The sequence below is a fragment of the Humulus lupulus genome, chromosome 3, assembly GCF_963169125.1.
Source record: "Humulus lupulus chromosome 3, drHumLupu1.1, whole genome shotgun sequence".
NCBI classification, from domain to species: domain Eukaryota; kingdom Viridiplantae; phylum Streptophyta; class Magnoliopsida; order Rosales; family Cannabaceae; genus Humulus; species Humulus lupulus.
In genome coordinates this window covers 119,802,186-119,825,995 of record NC_084795.1, presented here as the reverse complement: position 1 = coordinate 119,825,995, position 23,810 = coordinate 119,802,186, and the positions used below count along the sequence as shown (strand labels likewise).

Genomic DNA, 23,810 nt, shown 5'->3' with positions numbered 1-23,810 from the left:
ATATATTGTCTTTAAAATAATTTTGGTAGAGTATTGCACTAGAAAAAAGACATAACTTTACATAAGGGAAGAATGCTTGCTACTTGCTTGACTGGGCAGATGCAATTGTTGCTGAAGGTCGTTGGGATTCTAGTGATTCAAATATAACTGTACATGGAAAGCCTCTTGGACCAGACTTTATGCGAGTATGGGTTGATGTTGCTATTGTACCAAAGTCTTACTTATTTCATCCTAATCATGCAATGCTTACAATGCAAGAAGTAGTTGGTTCCACAGTTGCATGGCCTTCTAAAAAAGTTATTCCAAGAGGTACATTTTCATACTCAAAAAATAACTAATGTCTTATAATTTAGTGTTTGGTTTCTTTGTTTACGTTGGTGTAGTTGTGAATCTATTATTTTGTATGTGGTGTCCTTTCTTGGATATAATTTCCATAGCATTTTTCTAGAAGTAATTTGTGATGCTAGATAATAACAATAAAATATTTCTTTGTTTATTTTGCAGATATGACAAGCGAAGTATAAAAGGATACTTAAGACTCCTTGAAAGTAGTAACTTTGTTTATTTCTTTGTGTTGAAAGTAGTAACTTTTAGACTCCTTGAATACTTAAAGAATATTTTGTTGTTGATGACAGTGTTGAATGTTTTAAACTAAATTGTGGATTGTTAATTCAATGTAGAATGTTCTTACTTTTTGTTATTTGAAAATCAAGTTCATTTGATGATGCTAGTATATATTAGAAAGCTAATTTTAATTATATAAAAAAAATTAAAATATAATAGAGTAAATTAGTGTAATATAAACAAAATATATAATGAGAATTTAAATATATCTAAATATAACAATAATACGAAAATTGAGTTATAATATATATTACAATAACACTTTTTATGCAAAGAATTATGTTATGCAAACTTCATTATATAACACAAAAAAAGTGTTATTCTAAAGTGTAGTATAACACAAAAAAAGTGTTATAGTATCGACTATAAATAACATAATTCAACACTTGTCTATATATTAAAATAACACAGAAATTGTGTTATCGTTGATAGTACAATAACACATCTGTAAAACACTGATAAAGTGTTATGTAAAGTACCCTGACCTACGATAACATAGTCGGTCTTAACACATCAGAAAGTGTTATCGTAGGTTTTGATAACACATTTTCGGTGTTATTAAAAGAATTTTTTCTTGTAGTGCACCACCATAGGGTCGACTTTCCCTTCGAAGATAGGTGGGACTTGTTTCCTAAATTTTGTATAGACAGGCACAAAACTGTAGGCCATTTGTAATGGTGCATGTTATGGTACTGGAGGCTCAGGCTGTGCCAACGGTACTTGGGGTGCTTGGGGTACTTGTCGGGCTTGGGCCAACTCTTCGTCCCTCTGCCTTAACTGTTCTCTCAACCTTGCTACTTCTGCAGCTAAATCCACGGAGTAGGGTTTGCAGAGGCACTTGTTCCTCTTCCTCGGCTTCTTCCCCTTCCACCCCTTGTGCTTCTTCCTCTTGTCGACATGATGAAATTCTAAGGAACCAAAAGAAATCATAGGAGAAGATAATCACATATTGTTTTGATTACATAAGGGCTAATCGTAAAGGTTACCATGCATACTTATATTCATACAACATCTAAAGTTTGCAAGGAGAGAGAAAAATAGATAGAACTTATAAATATCCATAGTTACTCAAAAGTACCCCATAATCAAAACATCCAAAATAACCAAAATAACCATAATAATCAAAAAGTTTTCAAGGGTCTTTGTGAAAGTCTCATGTATTTAAATGGAAATATTTTGTGGATTTTTTAAAAAGACTCTAGTCCTCTACTATGGACTCATCCCCTGAATTGTAGTCAAAGATATCCTCTGAAATGTGGAAGTACTCAGGAGCGGTCGCTAAAGTCTTTCTCCTATCATCCACCTATAGGATGGCAAATAGTAGCTCGCGGAGCACCATCTCACCTTCTTTGTCATGAATAGTCTCCAACCTTTCCTCCAACTCACCTATGCCAGGAATATCTCCATTTGTTGGAAGTCGAAGTACTCCATGAACTCGTAGACAATGTACTTGAAGGTGGCAAACTCAAAATCCTCCTCAAAGGTGCCATGCGATACTGTGACCCACCAAAGGAGGGCCCCAAGATGTTATTCCAGTACTTCTCTCAGCACCCAATGCTGTTATATGGGCCACTGAAGTGCCTTTCTTTTGTTGATAATCCCTGAGATCAATTCATAGACCATTTGTATCTTCTTGAGTACTGTAATTCGCCAGTCTCCATCACTAATGTGCTTCTACCTTAGTTATTTCTTGTATTTCCTTAAGTAGCTGTTTCTTGGTGGTTCTAATAATGGGAGGCATCTTTTCTATACTGCAGGTACAAAATAGCTATTTAAAATAAGGAAAGCAAATAACAATTAAAGCAAATACTTATGACACAATGAGGTGAGATTTTCCAGTCTTTAGCATGTATGTGGAGGATCCTTGGAAACATGAACGACTGTCTCTAATACCATTTGTAAGAACGCCCTAACTATTTAGTTTGTAAAAACGTCACTCAACTCACATTTATTAGAAAAATACCATTTCAGAGAAGAGGTTTAGTGGGGCCTTGTTAAACAAGCAATTTTGGGCCCAATGTTTAAAATAATTATGTAGTCTTTGAAAATAAAATAAAATAACAAGTCCCACAGATGTAAATTAAACATAAACCATAGCACATAAATTCATAAACTTTCTTGGCGCTCATCTAGATCGTTAATCGCTCATGGGACACCCCATGTCATACATGCCTAGACATCAGAACTTCCCACATCACTGCGCGTGCCAAGGAGAAACCCTATTGCCTATCTGTAAAGGGGAAGGTAATGGGGTGAGCTAAAAGCCCAGTAAGGAAGTACAAACAAAAATACAAATTCAAGAAAACACAAGGAAAACTACATACATATCGTAAACTCATGGCATATCATTTCATAACCATACCATATTCAATTCATAATCATATGATTATCATAAGACTTCATAATCATACATCATGTGACTATGGCACCCCTATTTTCCATGTCACATCGTGAGGTAACTAGTAAAAGCATAAACTGATAAGACCTGTTCTATGAGGTAAACAGGAAATATAGTCCTCAAATAACCTCGGTGCATCCACCCTATGAGTTACGTCATATCCTTAGTAACTCATTTGTTGTGTTGCGTTCAACATGCTAATAACCTACTGCTTTTCATACAACATACAAGCAAACATACAACAATTAATAACATAACATAGTAACTCATACTTTTCATAACACTTTAGCTTACCATAGCTCATACTTTCCATAACACAATAGCTCTTACAACATATTAGTTTATACATTTCATAACATATTTCATAGAAAATTCAAACTAACTTCCTTACCTCAAGTCCAAGCAAAAATAAAGTACATGGTACTTCACAACGAGCCTAGAATCAGAGTCAAACGTTTGTCTCAATATCATGTAAGATTACACATGCCCAACAAACATACCCCACGTGTGCACCCATGCACATGTGGCACAGGTTGCACCATATTATAAATATTCAATAATTTAACATAAAATCATAAAAATAATGATCTTAAGTCTACTATTAAATTCTAAATGTTTGCAAAACAAAAATCACGCACTTAATCAAATGACATATATTTGGACGTAAAACGTAGTTTGCTTGCACAATGCGTACGTGGGACAGTTCTTAAAACGTACTTTGAAGTTGGTAACATTTATTCCTTTATTTTCTTATCAATTCCACAAAAATTTGGCAAGCATAAAATAAATAGACAACTAATTACTACTACTTTATTCCTTTAAATCATACATTTGCTATCCATAAATTTATTTTACTAAAATATTTATTTGGCTCACGAATCTCAATTATTATTTAATAGCAATGAAAATGTGACAAAATTTTGTAGTTACTTATAAAATAATTAATTTGGCATGATTAAATAATTTCACAAAAGTCATCTTTTATCTAGATAATAAAAGTTGTACATTTATGCCATAAATATATAAAAGTTGGACAAGTCTAACTACATTCCCATTTATTAAATAAATTCTTTGTTCTCCCTTTTAAAATTAGTTTTACTTAATTATTTTGTAGATAAAAACTTCATAAATACAAATGAGAAAAATACATATTTAAAGTATGGAAAAATCACATTTATCATATATAAATATTAAGGCATAAATTTCTAAGACATATATTTGATATCTTTTAATTTAAAGAGATTTTCCATGAATTTAAATAAAATGAGCAAGCATGTCATCACATTAATTTTTAAGCCATGAGTTTTCAAAACATAATTTTACTATCCCTTAAAAAACAATTTTAGATAATACTAAACAAAATTTCAGGAAGCAATATATATTCGTAACTCACAATTGTTCTATTAAACCAATTTAACAAATTAGTCTAGTATGCTTTTATACCTTCATGGATTTAGCAAAATCATTAGCATGCAACACAAAAATTAAACTAGTCTAAACCATATAACACACCCAATGTCGAATTTCTATATAGCATAACACATAAAAGATTACAAATTTAACATGCTCATAATCAATAGTTTAAAACAAAGAATAAAGAAACAAAAACACAATTTCCATAATTTAATTAAAAAGCTAATCATGTTTCTAATCAAGATCCCATAACCATACATTTATTCATCATACCAATATTAAAAAAAAAAAGCACTAGAACATATATCCATCAAAACTACAATGATCAATGCATCATCATACATCTTAAACATGCTTTCTCAAATCAACAAACAATAATCCAAAGCCATAAGCAAGAATATGACAACATCAAAACAATAAATAATAATAGTCCAAATGTAACGCCCTGGATAGCCAAGACCGTTACACTGTGTGTTTGTAAAGTGCCAGACTTGCTAATCAAGTCTTTTGATTAAAATCGTGATACTGGAACTATAAAAGAACTAGGGTTTAAAATGGTTTGGTCTCAAAAGCCACTTTTACATTAAGAAACGTTATATGTTTACACGAAATCCCAAAAATACAAGTTTAAAGATCGTTTACAAAAGTTACAAGGTTCAAGTACAATAACCAGCCCTACTAAGGCATAACAAACAGTTAGGTAATCCCTGTCCTGACCCACTCCTCGACCATGGTGATCGAACAGCTGGCTATGTACATTCCACCTCGGAGCTCTCCATCTCAGGCTTGGTCCAATCTGCCTTTGCCTTTATCTGCACCATGTAGCACCCGTGAGCCAAGGCCCAGCAAGAAAACATAACAATAGAGCACAAGCAATCAACAGACAAACCCATATCTCACATTGCATCACAAGTTCTCAAACATATAATCATTCGGTATAGTCAAGTATCCAACATGTTAAACAAATCAATTCATATCATATATCACTGCACAAATGATAACTAGGGCTAGCGCTCTCAGGCTACTCCCTCCATTATCCCACTGACTTCGGCCCGCTTAAACCGAGCTCAGTGAATGTTAAGCTGTCCTTGGCTTCCAGTGGCCAAGCCGCGCCCTGTGCGCTAATATAATGTACGGCATTCTTAGGCCGCTTTTACATGTCCCATGGCGTGATACCATCATTGACACGATACAAGAATCGGGAGCACTTAGTCCCATCATAATCATATAATCGGGTGCAGTTTTCTTACCTTTCAGTTCACTAGCTTTGATCCCTCGACTCCTTGAGCACGATCCCCCTCGAGCCCTAGCGCTCACCTAAACACAATCATGGGCCAAAGTCATTATCGATCCTTAAGTTCAAAACCTAGCCTCGGGGCTAATCCCGAGCCCCCGGGAAGTCCTAGTTCCACCAAACAAGGTGGTGGAATCAAACCCCAAACCCTAGGTCAAAAGCCCTTGGAAACAACCATAAAATCCCCTTCAGAAGGCAGGGTTGCGCTACAGCGCTCATGGGAGGGTGCTACAGCGCTACAAACAGAAGCCAAAATCCCTTCAGCATCATGGCCTAGCGGTACAGTGCCCAAAGGCTAGCGCTGTAGCGCTAGTCACAGACAAACTAACACCAACTTTTCTCTTCTACGATTTTCTCGAACCAACTCCAACCAAAACTCTTCCAAATCTTCCCCAACCTCAAAAACAACCTTATGATCATACTCCACTCATCCCAAGCACCCCAAATATCTAGAACTCAAGCACATGCATCCACAAACTCATAATTCACCATAGCCACTCCTAAACACTTAAACCCAGCAGAAACCAATTGAACAACAAAGTTAGAGTTTAGACTTTATACCTTTGATAGGATTTCGACCACAAGCTGTCTCTAGACCTCCTTGGCTTGATTTTCCTTAACCTTTGCCCTGAATTTCCCCAAAGTTCCCCATCAAACTCAACTTATACACCATAGTTCAGAAACCAAACCAGCAACTGAAGAGATTACATAACCTTACCTCAAGTGATGGCCTAACCTTGCTAAACCCTTGTCAAATCCTCAATCTTAGCTTAGTAACCTTGTGGCTTAATTGAACTAGCTCTCCTCTGAATTTTGCTTCAAGAAGAATGGAGAAAAGTGGTAAGAGAACCATAAACGGACTCAAGGAGAACCACTCTGTTTTCCTTCCTTTCTTTTCCTTTTCTTTTTCTTTCTTTTCAGACTTTTGTAATATTCTACAAATCCCACTAACATAAAGCCTCAGTAATACCCATCTTTAAAAGCCAAATGACCTTAATGCCCTCCCTATTAACTCTAAACCCTTTAATCCACTTAGGGCATTTTAGTCATTTTACCCAATTCCCGCTAACTTCTCGAGTGTCTCTAATATTTCCCGCTTCATTCTCGATACCTAATTAACCACCAATAATGTTCCTCAATGTCAAAATAGACTCCAGTATATTCGCTAAATTCCCATTTATACCCCTAAGCTCACCCCGAGCCGGGTATAAATCCCCGCCATGACTTTTCCGCTACTTTGCTCACTAGGATCGTCTCGAGTCACAGATCACAGATATATCCACATAATAATGTGGTCTCAACAATTATCACATATATCAATACAATTATGCCCATAATGGCCAAAATTACGATTATGCCCTTCTAACCTAGCCAGGGCCTACATGCTTACTAATACACATAGTCATGCATCTCAAATATTCAAATAGTCATATAAGATGCTTTAAATCATAATCATGCATCTTAATCATTAAAACCACACATAATTCCCAATGTTCCCTCCAGGCACACTAATCAAGGCCCTTAAGCCTTATTAGTGAATTTGGGTCGTTACACCAAAGCCATAAACAAGAACATGACAACATCAAAACAATAAGCAATAGTCCAAAGCCATAAATAAGAATATGACAACATCAAACAACAAAAGGGCTAGGATTCTCCATCTCCTCCTTCGTAGTGAATCAAAACAGAAAACTATGATCAATCCTCCTGGACACCTAGGGATTTTCGAAAACCACATCAAAGAGAAAAGAGAAAACTCTTAGAATTAAGAAAAAGAGAAGCCATACACTAAAGGATTTAAGGCACCAACACTAGAACACATACCTAGTGATTTTGAAACCCTATTCCCTTTCTCCTTCTAATTTTTCTTCCCTTTCTCCTTCTTCCTCTAAGGTTTGACATCCACCATTTTGAGAGCTTACAAGTTCTAATCTCTTCAATATATTAACCCTAGTGGCCGCCTGTAACGTCCTAAAAATGCTAATAAGGTTTGGTGCTTTGATTAGTGTGCTGAGAGGGCATACTTGGATATATGTGTGACTATGCGGCATGCATGATTTATATGATATTATGAATATATTTATATGCATGTTTATGAGTATTAAATATGCATGTGGGTTCGTTCTTGTTTATAAGGGCATTTTGGCCCGTTAAGGGCATAAATGTGATTATATGTGTTAAATTGTTGGGACCACATTATTATGTGGATATATTCGCAATATACGGCTCGAGGTGATCCTAGTGAATAGATTAGCGGAATAGTCATAGTGGGGTTTAATACCCGACTCGGGGTGAGCCTAGGGGTATTGTGGGAAACTTAACATATATTTAGGATTTATCGAGTAATGAGTAAGTATTTGGTGATTAGTTGGACATGTCGGGAATAATTGGAAATTTGTAGGATGACTTGATGAATAATCAGTAAATGGGGAAAATGACCATTTTTCCCTTATGGGCAATAAAAGGATTGGTTATCACTAAGGGCATTTTGGTCTTTATGTTGAGGATACAGTAAGATAAACTTCAAGACCAACCCAAAACAAATTAGAAGCATCTCTCAGCACACCCTCTCTCTTACTCTCACGTTCTCTCTCTCTCCCTTTGGAGTGCTTTGTGGCTAAAGAGAAACCTGAGAATTGAGCTGGAAATGTGGGGAAACTAAGCTAGGAAAAGTCAATGAATTGCTGAGGAGTAAAGCTATTAATTGGGTTAAGACTTTAGATTCTAATTGTTAAATTTCTTGTTGGGCTTTGAGCATGTTTAGGGACAAATGAGAGAGTGTTTGAATTTAGGATTTAAGGAAGTTTGAATTGGGGTTTTAGGCTATATGTGCTATTTATGAGGTGATATTGGGAATTCTGGACCAAGTTTTTGCTTGGCTGTGTATTTAGGGTTGAATTATAAGGGTGTGAGTTGGGGAAAACTGTAGAGAAACCTAATGGTTTTTGGGTTCACGGGGTTGCACCGTCACCTAGTTCATGGGCATCGCGGCTGGCGTGCCCCAAAAGGCCCTAAGGGGCTTGTTGACTCGAGGGCGTGTCGCAACCTGTCTCCCGTAGGACAAGAGGCTGTCGCCTCTAACTTGTTGTGCACCACTACCCTTAGGGCCAGGTTGCGGCCCGCCTAGGAAGCTATAGCCAAGTTTGGTTTTTAGGCTCGGGGAGTTAAACCTAAGCGCTCAGGACGAATTCTATTACCAGGTTTAGCAGAATTCGAGGTCCCGAAGGCTAGAATTTTATTCCAAAACATTTAATTGTATTAGATTTTGATAGTTATCCATTGTCTCTTGTGACTAGGGTTATCGTTAAGGCTCAAGATTATTGATCATGATCGAAACTGCTTCACATCCTCCGCTCAAGACTCGAGGTAAGAAAACTTCACCCTAGTTGTGAATGGGACTGAGATCCCCTGTAAATGAACATATGTGTTCTGCAACTTGTATATCTGTTATGTGTGATGTGAAAGTACGACGTAAGGAAGTCGGGGCTGATGTTGAGCGTACTGAACACAGTTCGGCCTAAGCTAGTCGGAATCAGCTAAATAACTAGAGGTCTTAGCCTAAGAGCGCCGACACCTAAATATTTGTATTGATATTGAATTATATGTTTGGAATAATCTGTTTACTGCTGCCTAACTTATTGCTTGTTCTCTGATGTTTGTTGAACTGGTTGATCTAAAGTTTATTATGTACAATCTGTTGTTATCTATGCTTGTTGAATTTAGTTTTCTGGCTAATCCTTGGGTCACGGGTGTTACATGGTACAGGTAAAGGCAAATGGGAAGCTGGACCAGCCATGAGTTGGAGAGCTTTGGTGGCGGTGTGTACATTGGCAGCTGCTCGACCGCCACGACCGAGGGATTTATAGGGACTAGAGCCAAAAATTATATTTTGCCATTTAGGCTGGCTACTGTTGTATTTATTTTGAGGGTTGTAACCACCATGTAAACATAACTTTTGAGATCCCATGTATTAAACTTTTATTCTAATGAAAGTCAACCATTTTATGATCAAAATCTTTTAATCCTAACCTATCAGTTGACTTTAGAAACACATTTATGTTCAGACGACTTGAATAACAAGTCTTGCACTATCTTAAACACACAGTGTAACGGTCTTGGTTATCCATGGCATTACAACTTGGTATCAGAGTCATCTAGGTGTAAGGGTTCCTGAAGATTGGCTGGGCATGTACACTCGCCTGTAAAGACAAGCTCGACTAAGGGTTCGGTAACCATATATGTGATTATATGTTTGAATGATTGAATGAAATATAAATGCTTTATTTTCACGTTTATTAGGGAGCATGAGATATGCTGATAGGGCTTGACCCTTGATTGTTATGTGAATATGATATGTTGTGCTTATTATCATTGTTACTATATGTGAACAATTTTGTTAATGCCTGTTTGCATTATGATTGTGTTTTATGGTTTGGATATTGGCGTCAGAACGTGGAGTGAATATAAAGTTGTTATTATTGTTTGACCAGCAGATAAACATGGATAGTTATGAGTTCAAGGCGATCAATTCGATTAGCCGACATCGGGGTCAGGGCTAGAGATGATGAGCAGGGCCAGAACCATCCACCAGTCCCTGAGAACTGGCAACGGTTGCTTGCTGATATGCAAGCTAGACTTCAGAGTCAGGAAGAAGAGATTCGCCTTTTGAGGCATCAGGCTCTGTCATGGAGTGCTGCACCTAACTTGCCACCTATTGTGGCACCAGTTGTACAGCCGCCTGATATTGGGAATAGGTGGGAGCCAATTTATGAAAGATTTAGGAGACATCATCCTCCAATCTTTGAGGGTGGACCAGATCCACTTAAGGTTGAACAATGGATGAGCATGATCACCTCCATCCTGGACTTTATGAGGGTGGAAGGTAATGACAGGGTGGCCTGTGCGACCTATATGGTGGGAGGTGGCATCCCAGACTCGAGACGTTTCTACTCTAAGTTTGAATGAGTTCAGAGATATGTTCAACCAGAAATATTACAATGTTGTCATCAGGGTAGAAAAGGTGACTGAGTTCATTGCGTTAGTACAGGGCAGCATGACAGTTACTGAGTATGCCCTGGAGTTCGACAGGCTAGCGAAATTTGCACCTGATCTAGTGCATACAGATGCAGCTAAGCAGAACAAGTTTGTTCGAGGGCTTAATGCTATGATAGCCTGAGATGTGAGGATCACATCAATACCTAGGGAGACAACTTATGCCACGGAAGTTGAGAAGGTCCTCACCGCTGAGGAGGCAGAGAACATAGTTTGGAGGGAGAACACAGCAAGACGGGATGTTCGTAAGCCAATACCTCCATTTACAAGGTTTGGTAGGGGCAGAGGCCCCAGTGATTAGAAGAGGAATACCCCTGACACCTCGACCACTGCTGATCTTGATAGGAGGGGCTAGGGTGCCCAGGGTGGGTGCCAGGTAGGCGGTGATACATGGAGGAGCTATCCGGAGTGTACCAGATGCAGGAAGCGCCATCTGGGATAATGACAGGCCCAGGCCTGTTATTTGTGTGGGGTGGTTGGACACCTCAAGAGAGATTGCTCGACGTTGAAGAAAGAGGAACCAGGGAAGGCAGACAACTTGACTCCAGCTCGAGTGTTTGCCTTGACACAGGCAGAGGCTGAGGCTAGTCCCTCAATAGTGACAGGTCGGCTTTCTAGCGCTGGCTCTTCATATACTGTATTGATTGACTCTAGTGCTACACATTCATTTGTTTCCAGTAAAGTGATTGATAGATTGTGTAGACCTAATGAGTATTATACTGCGGGGTTTGGGACTATACTACCTATATGGGAGCTGGTAGTTTCTAGAAGATGGATTAGAGCACTACCAGTGATGGTGGACAGTAGGGAACTATCAGTAGATTTGATTGAGTTGGGTATGGATGATTTTGATATGATTTTGGGGATGGATTGGATAGTCAGATACTGAGCCCCTATAGATTGCAGGAAGAAAATGGTGACTTTTTAGCGAAAGGGTGAGGATCCCTTTGTTTTTGTGGGTACTATGCATGAACCTCACGTTCCTATGATATCATCGTTGAGGGCTAGGGACCTATTACAAGGAGGTTGTATAGGTTTCCTAGCCAGTGTGGGGGATACCACTAGAGTTATGCCGGTGGGGCCAGGAGAGACGAGACTGGTACGCGAGTTTTTGGATGTGTTTCCTGAGGATTTACCGGTACTGTCGCTGTACAGGGAGATTCAGTTCATCATTGAGTTAGCATCGGGTACAGAGCCAATGTCGAGGGCACCATATGGGATGGCTTCAGCAGAGCTAAAATAGTTGAAGATACAGTTATATGAATTATTGGATTTGGGATTCATCACACCTAGCTTCTCACAATGGGGTGCTCCGGTTTTATTTGTGAAGAAGAGGGATGGGACTCTAAGAATGTGTATAGACTATAGGGAGTTGAACAAGTTAACTATCAAGAACAAGTACCCCTTACCGAGGATAGATGACATGATCGATCAGCTACAAGGTAAGACAGTATTCTCGAAGATTGATCTTCGATCTGGTTATCACCAGTTAAGGATCAAGGATGAGGATATCCCGAAGACGACCTTCCACATGAGGTACGGACATTATGACATTTTGGTCATGTCGTTTGGATTGAATAATGACCCAATAGAGTTTATGGATCTGATGAACGGGGTGTTCAAGGACTTCTTATATTAGTTTGTGATTGTTTTCATCGACGACATCCTGGTTTACTCTCATTCAAAGGCAGAGGATGAGCAACATCTTTGACTGGTATTGTAGAGGTTGAGGAAGCATCGGTTACATGCTAAATTTAAGAAGTGTGAGCTCTGTTTTCCGAAAGTGACATTCCTTGGACACATTGTTAGTTGAGATGGAATTAAGGTGGATCCGGCCAAGGTAGAAGCAGTTAGGGATTGGCCGAGGCCAAGGAATGCCTTAAAGGTTAAGAGTTTCCTTGGATTAGTGGGATATTACAAAAGGTTTGTGGAAGGGTTTTCAAAGATTGCCACACCATTGACTAAGTTGACACAGAAGAGTCTGAAGTTCACATGGTCACACAAATCTGATGGTAGTTTCAAGGAGTTGAAGTGACGATTGATTACTGCTCTAGTGCTGAGTCTTCTGTCGGATGGGGACAAGCATGAACTGTACTCAATGCATTGAGACTGGGATTGGGATGTGTGTTGATGCAGAATGAGAAGGTTATGGCCTACACATCATGACAGCAGAAGGAATATGAGCAGCGGTACCCTACCCATGATTTGGAACTAGTAGCGGTGGTATTTGCATTGAAAATATGACAACATTATTTGTAAGGAGAGAGGTGCGAGATATGCACCAATCATAAGAGTTTAAAGTATTTCTTCACCCATAAGGACCTAAACATGAGACAGAGGCATTGGCTAGAATTGGTAAAGGATTATGACTGTGAAATCCTTTACCACCTAGGAAAAATCAATGTAGTGGCAGATGCTTTGAGCCGGAGGGGTTCAGGACAGTTGTTTAGCTTGAAGTAGATATCAAAAGAATTAGTAGAGGAGATGACTAAGGTGTGAATAGAATTGGTTGTGGGCCAGTTGGCCAATATTACTTTGCATTCTATCATCTTAGAGAGGATACGAGAGGGTCAGATGGGTGATGCACAGTTGTAGGGGGTTAGAGGAAATGTCCTAGTTGGAGTGGCTAGGGATTATTCCATCTCAGAGATGGATTTACTGAGGTATAAGGAACATATCTGTGTTCCAATGCATATGGGTATTAGACGAGAGATTCTTGATGAATCTCATACTACTCCATACTCACTCCATTCATGCACCACCAAGATGTACCGGGATCTACATACTTTGTATTGGTGGCTTGGGATGAAGAAGGATGTGATTGAGTACGTAGCTAAGTGCTTAATATGTCAATAGGTAAAGGGTGATCACCGCCATCAGCAGGGTTGTTACAGCCTTTGGGTATTCCTAAGTGGAAGTGGGAAGATATTACCATGGATTTTGTAGGAGGTTTGCCCAGGACGGTGGGGCAACATGACTCGGTGTGGGTAATAGTAGATGGGTACACAAGTCAGCTCACTTTCTACCAGTAAGAATGACTTATACTATGGATCAATATGCAGAGTTGTATGTGAGGGAGATTGTACGACTACATGGAGTCCCTGAGTCTATAGTATCGAACCGAGATCCCATATTTACCTAAAAGTTTTGTGGTGGATTGCAGAAGGCTATGGGAACTCAGTTGAAGTTCAGTACAACCTATCATCCTCAGACAGAGAGACAGTCTAAGAGGACAATTCAAATATTGGAGGACATGCTTAGAACATGTGTGCTAGACTTCGAGGGGTCTTGGAGTTAGTACTTTCCTTTGATTGAGTTCCTATACAACAATAGTTATTAATCAACGATTGGAGTAGCTCCATATGACATGTTATATGGAAGAAAGTGTAGAATGCCCATTCATTGGGATGATATGGGGGAGAGGAAGCATTTGGGACTGGAGATGGTTCAGAAGACTAATGAATCTATTGAGAAGAACTGAGCTTGAATGCTCGCCTCGTAGAGTAGACAAAAAAGCTACGCTGATCCCAAGCGTAGGGACGTGGAGTTCCAGGTCGAGGACCACGTATTTTTGTGAGTTTCGTTGTTGTGTGGGGTAAAGAGGTTTGGGAAAAAGGGCAAGCCAAGCCCAAGATTCATAGGACCTTTCTAGATCCTAGATAGGATCGGGCAGGTAGCCTACAGATTGGATTTTCCACCGTCATTACCAGGGGTTCACGACGTATTCCACATATCAATGCTTTGGAAGTACGTCTCAGATACGACCCATGTATTAGGATATGAGCATCTGGAACTACAGATCGATTTGTCGTATGAAGAGCGACCAGTTCAGATCCTAGACAGAAAGGACAAGGTTCTGAGGAACAAAACGATTCCTATAGTCAAAGTATTATGGAGGAATAGCAAGGTCAAGGAAGTATCCTAGGAGCTAGAGTCGACTACGCGGGATCAGTATCTTGAGTTATTCAGGTAAATTTCGAGGACGAAATTCTCAGTAGGAGGAGATAGTTGTAACGTCCCAAAAATGCTAATAAGGTTTAGTGCTTTAAATAGCATGTCGGGAGGGCATATGTGGATATATGTGTGATTAATTGATTAAAATGTGTGACTATATGGCATGCATGATTTATATGATAACATGAATATATTTATATGCATGTTTATGAGTATTAAATATGCATGTGGGCCCGTTCTTGTTTATAAGGGAATATTTGTAATTTTGGCCCGTTAAGGGCATAAATGTGATTATATATGTTAAATGGTTGGGACCACATTGTTATGTGGATATATTCGTAGTATATGGCCCGAGGCAATCCTAGTGAGCGAATTAGCGGAATAGTCACAACGGAGTTTAATACCTGGCTCAGGGTGAGCCTAGGGGTATTTTGGGAAACTTAACATATATTTGAGATTTATTGAGTAACGAGTAAGTATTTGGTGGTTAGTTGGCCATGTCGGGATTAAATGAGAATTTGTAGGATGACTCGAGGAATTAGCGCGAAACGGGGCAAATGACCATTTTGCCGTTATGGGCAATAAAAGGGTTGGGTTATCACTAAGGATGTTTTGGTCTTTATGTTGAGGATACTGTAGGATAAACTTGAAGACCAAGCCAGAACAAATTAGAAGCATATCTCAGCACACCCTCTCTCTTACTCTCACGTTCTCTCTCTCTCTCTTTGGAGTGCTTTGAGGTTGAAGGATGTTCTTGAAGAGAAACCTGGGAATTGAGGTGGAAATATGGGGAAACTAAGCTAGGAACAGTCAAGGAATAGCTGAGGAGTCTAGCTATTAACTGAGGTAAGGCTTTAGAATCTAATTGTTGAATTTCTTGTTGGGCTTTGAGCATGTTTAGGGACACTTGAGGGAGTGTCTGAATTTAGGATTTAAGGAAGTTTGAATTTGTGTTTAAAGCTATATGTGCTGTTCATGAGATGATATTGGGAACTATGTACCTAGTTTTGGCTTGGTTGTGTATTTAGGGTTGACTTCTAAGGCTGTGAATTGGGGAAAAATGCAATGATACCCAGGGATTTCTAGGTTCACGGGGGCATATCACGACCCAGTTCATGGGCACCGCGACCCACATGCCCCATAAGGCCGTGGGGGCTTGCTGAATCGTGGGCGCAACACGCCCCTAGAGGGCAAGTCACGGCCCGCCTCCCCCTGGGACTAGAGGCTAGCGCTTCTGACTTGGGGCGCGCGGTGACCCTTAGGGCCAAGTCGCGGGCCTGCCTATGTAGCCATAGCCAAGTTTGGTTTTTAGGCTCATGGACTTAAACCTAAGCGCTCGGGATGAATTCTACTATCTGGTTTAGTAGAATTCGAAGTCCAAAATATTTAATTGGATTAGATTTTGATAGTTATCCATTGTCGCTTGTGAATAGTGTTACCATTAAGGCTCATGATTAAGGATCATGCTCGGGAACGCTTCACATCCTCCACTCAGAAGTCGAGGTAAGAAAACTGCACCCTAGTTGTGAATGGGACTCATATTTCCTATAAATGAACATATGTGTTATGCAACTTGTATATCTGTTATGTGTGATGTGAAAGTACGACCTAAGGAAGCCGAGGTTGATGTTTAGCGTACTGAACGCAGTTCAGCCTAAGCGAGCCAGAATCAGCTAAATAACCAGAGGGCTCGACCTAAGAGCACCGACACCTGAATATTTGTATTGAGATTGAATTATATATTTGGAAGAATTCATTTACTACTGCCTAACTTATTTCTTGTACTTTGATGTTGGTTGAACTGGTTGATCTCAAGTTTATTATGTACACTCTGTTGTTATCTATGCTTATTGAATTTAGTTTTCTTGCTGGGCCTTGGTTCACGGGTGCTACGCTGTGCAGGTAAAGGCAAAGGGGAAGCTAGACCAGCCATGAGTTTGAGAGCTTTGGGGGCAGTGTGTACATTGGCAGCTACTCGACCGCAAAGACCGAGAGATTTACAGGGACTAGAGCCAAAATTGTATTTTTCCAGTTAGGCTGGCTACTTTTGTATTTATTTTGAGGGTTGTAGCTACCATGTAAACATTACTTTTGGGATCTCATGTATCAAACTTTTATTCTAATGAAAATCAACAATTTTACGATAAAAATCTTTTAACCCTAACTTGTCAGTTGACTTTAGAAACATATTTATGTTCAACCGACTTGAATAACAAGTCTTTCACTATCTTAAACACATAGTGTAACTAGAGTTGTCTTCCTATACTCCCACATGCCTCTCTTCCCTTCTCCCTCTCTCTTACCCTATTTAACTTTATTTGATTAAAATTAAAAAATAAATGGAACAAAATTTCCTCTCCTTTCCTCTCTTCTCACACATACTCTCTCACTCTAGCTTTCCTATTTCCTCTTTTCTTAAATTAAAAAGAATAACAATAATAAAAGGATAATCTAGAATAATGCATGGGGATTTACTATTGCATGCTCACCATGAAATCATGCACATGCACACAGACAAGTGCTAAGGTACATTTCTACTAACCATGTACCTTGGTGCACACAACCAAAACTCAAGAACTCACAAAATAAAACAATTAACAACTATTAATTCACATAATTTCTACCAAACAATTTAAACAATAAAAGTAAATTTCTAACACATAAAAATTTATAATAAAATAAAGAACACAAATTAATACAGAATGAAATGTCCCGCATGGAAGAGAAATTGAATTATTGTGTGTGCATCATAGTGAAGAAGCTCAACCGAGTGACTTGGGACTCGGGGAGGACCCATCACAACATCCTCAAAGAGTAATTAGAGATCCATCAATTGTGAGAGCCAAGGGGAGGGAACGAAACAAATCAAAATGTAAAGAGAAGGGCTTGGACAATGCGACCCCAAGGAATAATAGGTGACGCAACAACTTGCAAAGTTGTATTAGCGAAAAATCAAACAACGGACACAAAAAATCCAAGATATTCCAATTGTCCAACGTACGAACCCGAACCATGGGATCACCTCTTGAAGACTCAAAGGAGTGAAGTGAGAGGAGACAGTGGGAAAAGCGAGCAATGGTATAGTAATCCATGGCCAACTACGTCAAAACTGCTACCCCTTTTTTTTTTTAAGACTGTTACATCATATAGTTAGGCGACAAGTTTAAAGTTATAGTTCTATGTTACATATCAATGTAAAAATTTTGTGCATTAATATTATGTAAGTGGTTTGTATTATGTACTATTTCTAAATGTAATGTTAGTATATTTTCGCGCATGTGATTTTAGTACGTGACATAATAATATGTTTATTTTACAATTTACCAAGATCTTCCAAATGCTGTAGGTATATATTAGGCAGTTTTGTCAATGAATACTTCAATAAGTGTTTATAGACAATGTCCAAAGTATATAACACAATAATCAAAGTTATTTTTGTTGCATTGACTAACAAACTTTTCATTATTTTATCTACTGTCACTAAACAATAAGCAAAGCTATTTCATATGAGCATAAATTAATTACAAATAATATTGAAAAGGGATTGTTTAGCACAAATATATATGTAGGTCTATATATTGTCATGAATGCGTGATCTTAGGTATATTATTATAAGCAATCCATTGGTGACTTGTCCGAGGTTGGGTAGGCTGTCTTACACATTGTCAAGTACATTTGGTATCTTTCAGCCAGTGATCTTACACATGGCACAGGTTGCACTGACTATATTATTTATTTTCTCCTGTAGATAGTTTTCGTATCTACTCACTACTTCTGCCTTAAGCTCCCCCACCCACTATTAGAAAATTGACGTGAGGCAACAGTTTAAAACTATTGTAAGAACGTTGATACATCAATTCTAATACTGTCGTGTCATCCAGTGTAGTGCCATGGACTAGCATGTGACAACAGTTAAAATAAAAATGTCGTCCCCTATGTTACAAGAGACAATAGTTACTATGCAAGTATCGTCCATTGTAGTACATGAGACGATAGTTTATGGACAAATGTCATCCCCTGTGGTACATGAGACAACATGTTTTAGACAAACTTCATACTATATATGATACATGAAACAAGATAATATTGTACTGATAACGAATTAAATTGATTGAAATTGATACAAATTAATTAAATTTAAATGGATATAAATTAATAAAATAAAATTGCTAGTTTTTATTAATGAAAACAAATTAGTTTACAAAATGAGGAAATTAATAAAATAAGAGTAGAGATAAAAACATTGCCACAAATAGATATTTAAGGTTCAAGCATCTAGTAGATAATGAAATATTGAAATAAGTCTAATGGAAAGAACAGTAAACGATATAACAAATTATAGTACTTCGGCCCTACGAATTGGTAACGACCTACGTCCACTTAAGCTATTATTGATATTGATTCTCAGAGGAGTGATCAAAGAACTAGGGTTCTTCGAGTTTCACAAGCCTTAGAGGGGTGAATAATACAATCGAAAGGTAATAGCTATAATTCTCTTGTAAAGCATAAACTCAAATCAGCCAAAAGTCCCTTCCTTGAGCTATTTCTCTCTATTTATAGGCTCAAGGAGAATTACATGAATTTGTTACAGATATTCTTTCCTAATTAATCGGATAATCAGGAATCATGTGAGATAATCTCGGATATGATTACAATTGCACAAGATCATCTCAAAATATACGGAGTATACGACCAAGCCGGTCGTATATAAAATCCAAATGTTATGTCAGGGGAATCTCCCTGGTTGATGGTCGAACAGAACCCTCTGCCAGGTGTCAACCACGTATTAAAAATGTTTGCCACGTCATCCACGCCTGCTCTTTGGATAACAAAACCTTTGAAACTTGAAGATTTAAAATTATATCATAACAATGAGTTATTGAACCAAATCATAATTTACTCCAATATTACATATTGCTATGATAAACACAAATATTTAACAAAGAACAAGAAAAATATACACATTATCCATGAATGCAGACTGTCTTCTCAATGGAAATATAGAACTAATACATGACCTGATTCAACATTTTTTACGAAGTGCGTGTATTAAAAAGTACATTAAAAGTTAAAACAAATTTAGGAGATATAGTAGCTTGCCATAGTATATATACTTTCACACAATAGTAACATTTATAAGAAAACAACACAATACTAGACATTCTATAAGATACATATTTATATCCCCATAGAGATATTTATACACCCAACAAATATGATACATCAGCAATTCATATATGAATACATAGATTCAAGACTACCCAGTATTTCGTTAACGAATTTATTAATTTAATTTATTAAGAAATGCACCAAGATATATAAATATATATATAGCTAGTCAAATATTAAATTAACCTAAAGCTTTGTCTAAAGAGGATTATATTCATGAGATGCGGTGATGCCGGAATGATGTGTATGAAATAATAATAATAATAATTTTGGGTCACTATATAGAAAACTATTCCCCAAACTCTCTTACACATGACTCCCATCTCAATATAAATTTTAAATTCCCTGCTACATGAGACTTTCCCAAAAAGACATGAAAGTCCTAAAAAGATACAAAACAGAATAATTGACTTAAAAAGTTTCATACAAAGAAGTGCGAGAATTCCCAGTTGTATGTAACCAAAAACAAAAAAAAAACAAAGCAAATTTAGTAGGTTAGCAGCCTCCAACTACATTAAAATTTTGAATGACAAAGCTTTGCCATAAAATAGTAAAGCAAGCAAACAATGGCATAAACTCAAATTATAAAACTCTTAATACAAACATCTCTAGAAGCAACATAAACAATGAAGCAAACCATAAATATTCATGTTTACACACCACTATATACAAGACCAGCGCTGAACGTGAATTGTTCAATTGATCATGCATCATGTGTATAAATATAATATATGTAACGTCTCAAATCTACTAATAAGGCTTAGTGCCTTGATTAGTGTGCTGAGAGGACAATAATTGATTTAATTATGTTATTATGTGGATTAAATGATTATATGATTAAAAATGCATGTTTAGGTGAATTAAAAATGCATATGGGCCTATTTTTTTTGTTAATAAGGGCATATTTGTAATTTTGACATATTGAGTGCATAAATGTAAATGATGTGTGTGTTGTGTTAGAGACCACAATATTGTGGAGAAATAATTGTGACGTGTGATTCAAGACGGTTCTAGGGAGCAGAATAGCGAAATAGCCACAACGGGGTCGAATACCCACCTCGGGGTGAGCCTGGGGTATTTTGGGAATGTAGCACGTGTTCGGGGTTATCGGGTAACGTGTAGTGATTTAGCAATTATTTGGGTATGTCGAGATTAAATGTGGATTTATAGGACTATTCGAGGAATTAGCGAGAATGTGGCAAAAGGCGATTTTTCCCTTGGTGGTGTTAGAAAGGTTAAGGATAAGTTAGGGGCATTTTTGTTGTTTCTACTATGGGATAGACTCAACCTTAGCCTTAGGAACTCTGTGGAATGAACCAAAAATCAAAAGAATAACACAACTCTCTCTCTCAAAGACTTCTCCCTCTTGATGCTCTCTCTCTCTCACTATGCTTGGGAGTTTTCTTCAATTTTGAGGAGATTTGGCTAAGGGTTTGAGGAAGCTTGAAGCTTGAAGCTTGAGGTGTTTGGATTTAGCTTAGGATCAGAATTGCAGTTGAGGTAAGGATTTTGTTCTGGTGTTTTATTGTATTTTTGTTGTAGTTAGAAGTTTTTCTAAAGGTTTAAGCTTTGGTCTGATTTTTGAGTTTTGATGGGTTATAGACTAAGTTTTGGGGTGGTTATATTGGTTATGCTGCATTGATATGAACTGTAGATTGAATTCTAGGTCTAGGCTTTGAATTGGGTGGATTTTAGAGGGTTTGGCCCGTAGAAATGCATGGGAATTTATGGGTTTTGGGATCGAGAGGCGACCTTGTTCTTCAGACGTTGCGACTCTTGTGTGCGAAGAGGCTGGGAGCCTCTAACATTTTTCCTAGGCATTGCGGTGCAAGCAGGGCGCGCCGCGACCCGTCCCTTAGGGGGCTGGGCCGCAACTTAAATAGGTAATTATTGCAAAATAGAGTTTTAAGCTCAGTAACCAAAATTTAATGGCTCAGAAAGAATTCTACTACCCGGTTTAGTAGAATTCGAGGTCCTAGAGGCTAGAATATTAATTCGATGTTCTTAATTGGGTAGGGATTGATGGAAGTTTATTTATTAATTCGTTATCTCTAGGTTTTATGCCAAGGCTCGGGTTTAGGGGATCGTGCTCTAGATCGCCTTAATCAGTCAGCTCGGGACACAGGTAAGAAAATAGTTTGTGCCCGTAGAGCGGGGCATGGCCCTGTTTATTTTTGTTTAATGTGTGTTTGAATATTTGTAGTTGATATGCTATGGTTTTCATTATAATGAATGAATGGCGAAGGCCGGGAACGGCGAAGGCCGAGAACGACGAAGGCCAGGAACGACGAAAGTCGGGGATGGCAAAGGCCGCGATCGGCATTAAGCATTTTGAATGCAGGTTGCTAGGGTGAGACCCTCTAAGGGTGTTGTACTCACCCGCTTAATGAAGACCGTTAACCCAATGTCTTGTAAAGCACCTGGGTCGGCATAGGCCGCTATGTGTTTAATCTGCTATCTCTTTAAGCTTTGTATTACTTGATTGAGTTGACATATGATATGTGTTGAGTTTTCTGCTGGGTATTTTGCCATTATAAAACCATGTCGGACATGTAACACAATTTCATGTTGTCAATAAAAGTAGTAGAAATCATTTAGTTTGACTACCGCGTTACTTGCGTGTTTTATTACATGATTATTGAAATAATATAAACATTTATAAAATCTTGAACATATGGACAGTTATAATTATAGTGACTAGGTCATAGTGGATTTTAATTGTAATTATATGTTCAAAAGAACTAGTCCTAAGATTAGATCAGTGCATTGGATTTTCACTGATTAGGTAATCTACGATATTCTCTACTTACACACTCAGGTTGTGATGTCTTATCCAAGGCATTGACCAAGTAGATAAGATCAAATGTATTTGGTTACATCGAAATAGAACCGATATTATTTATTGATTGATAAATAAGTATCGTTGTTATCAAATCTAATCAATTTCACAACGTTGACCATACATTAAGTTGATCTTAATTCTGAGTGATAAAATTCTGCTAATTATATTATTTAAATCTGTTGGCTTGTTCGTTACCAGAATACCCTATGGTCTAGCCCATACTTACATCTTGGAGATTAAGTAGTGTAATTGAGTGGGAATATTATTCATAGATATGAGATCTATAACTTCTGTATGAGAAGTGAAAAGATGATTTCCTTAATGGCATTGTTCAAAAGGTTAAATGATTGAGATCTCATTTCTGTGATTAAGTTTATGAAAATATCATTTATAAGGAACTTAGTGGGAGTGAAGGATAAAATACTGATAAGAGCTAAAACAGTAAGTTGCACCCATCTCATTAGTAACTCATTGATAGAGGGTTGACTAACTGTAATGGCTATGACAATGGATAACGTATTTATGGTTTGGAAAATACGTTCTATGAATTCAAGAGTTCAATTCTGAGTCTATAGTGGAGTCACGATGAATTAATAAGGTAGTGAAATTATTCGTAAATAAATTTATAGTAACTTATTGGAGCTTGATTTCATGGGTCCATGGTCTCCGCATTACCTTTGAGTAAATCATCTAGAATGTCTTAATTAATTGATTTAATTATAAATTAGGATTTTTAAAGTTGACTAGGTCAATTTTGGAAAATTTATAGAGATATGAGATTTAGAGAATAAAAGATAATCTTTGGGTAAATTTATTAATATTGAAAAATTTGTGTCAATATAAATAAATAATATTAAATCAAGATTCAAATTATAATTAGTTAATTTGAATAAGGATAAAATTAATTAATTAAAAATAAATAAATAATAGGTTTTGAATTTAGACACAATTGAGATTTTAATTCAAAACAAAGAGATTGGACTTAAGTTTATTTGTTGGAGCCCAAAGCTTTTATCTTTCTGTTTATTATTTTAATTAATTTAAATTTAAATAAATCTCATTAA

At 37.5% G+C, this 23,810-nt stretch overlaps 1 long non-coding RNA gene across 1 annotated transcript; it reads left to right on the top strand.

Annotated features, from left to right (window-relative positions):
- The first annotated feature begins 263 nt into the window (after positions 1–263).
- LOC133821325 (uncharacterized) lies at positions 264–700 on the top strand. The gene is made up of 2 exons (XR_009887476.1): positions 264–309; positions 505–700. It is a non-coding gene; the product is annotated as an uncharacterized LOC133821325 (long non-coding RNA).
- The last annotated feature ends 23,110 nt before the right edge of the window (positions 701–23,810 follow it).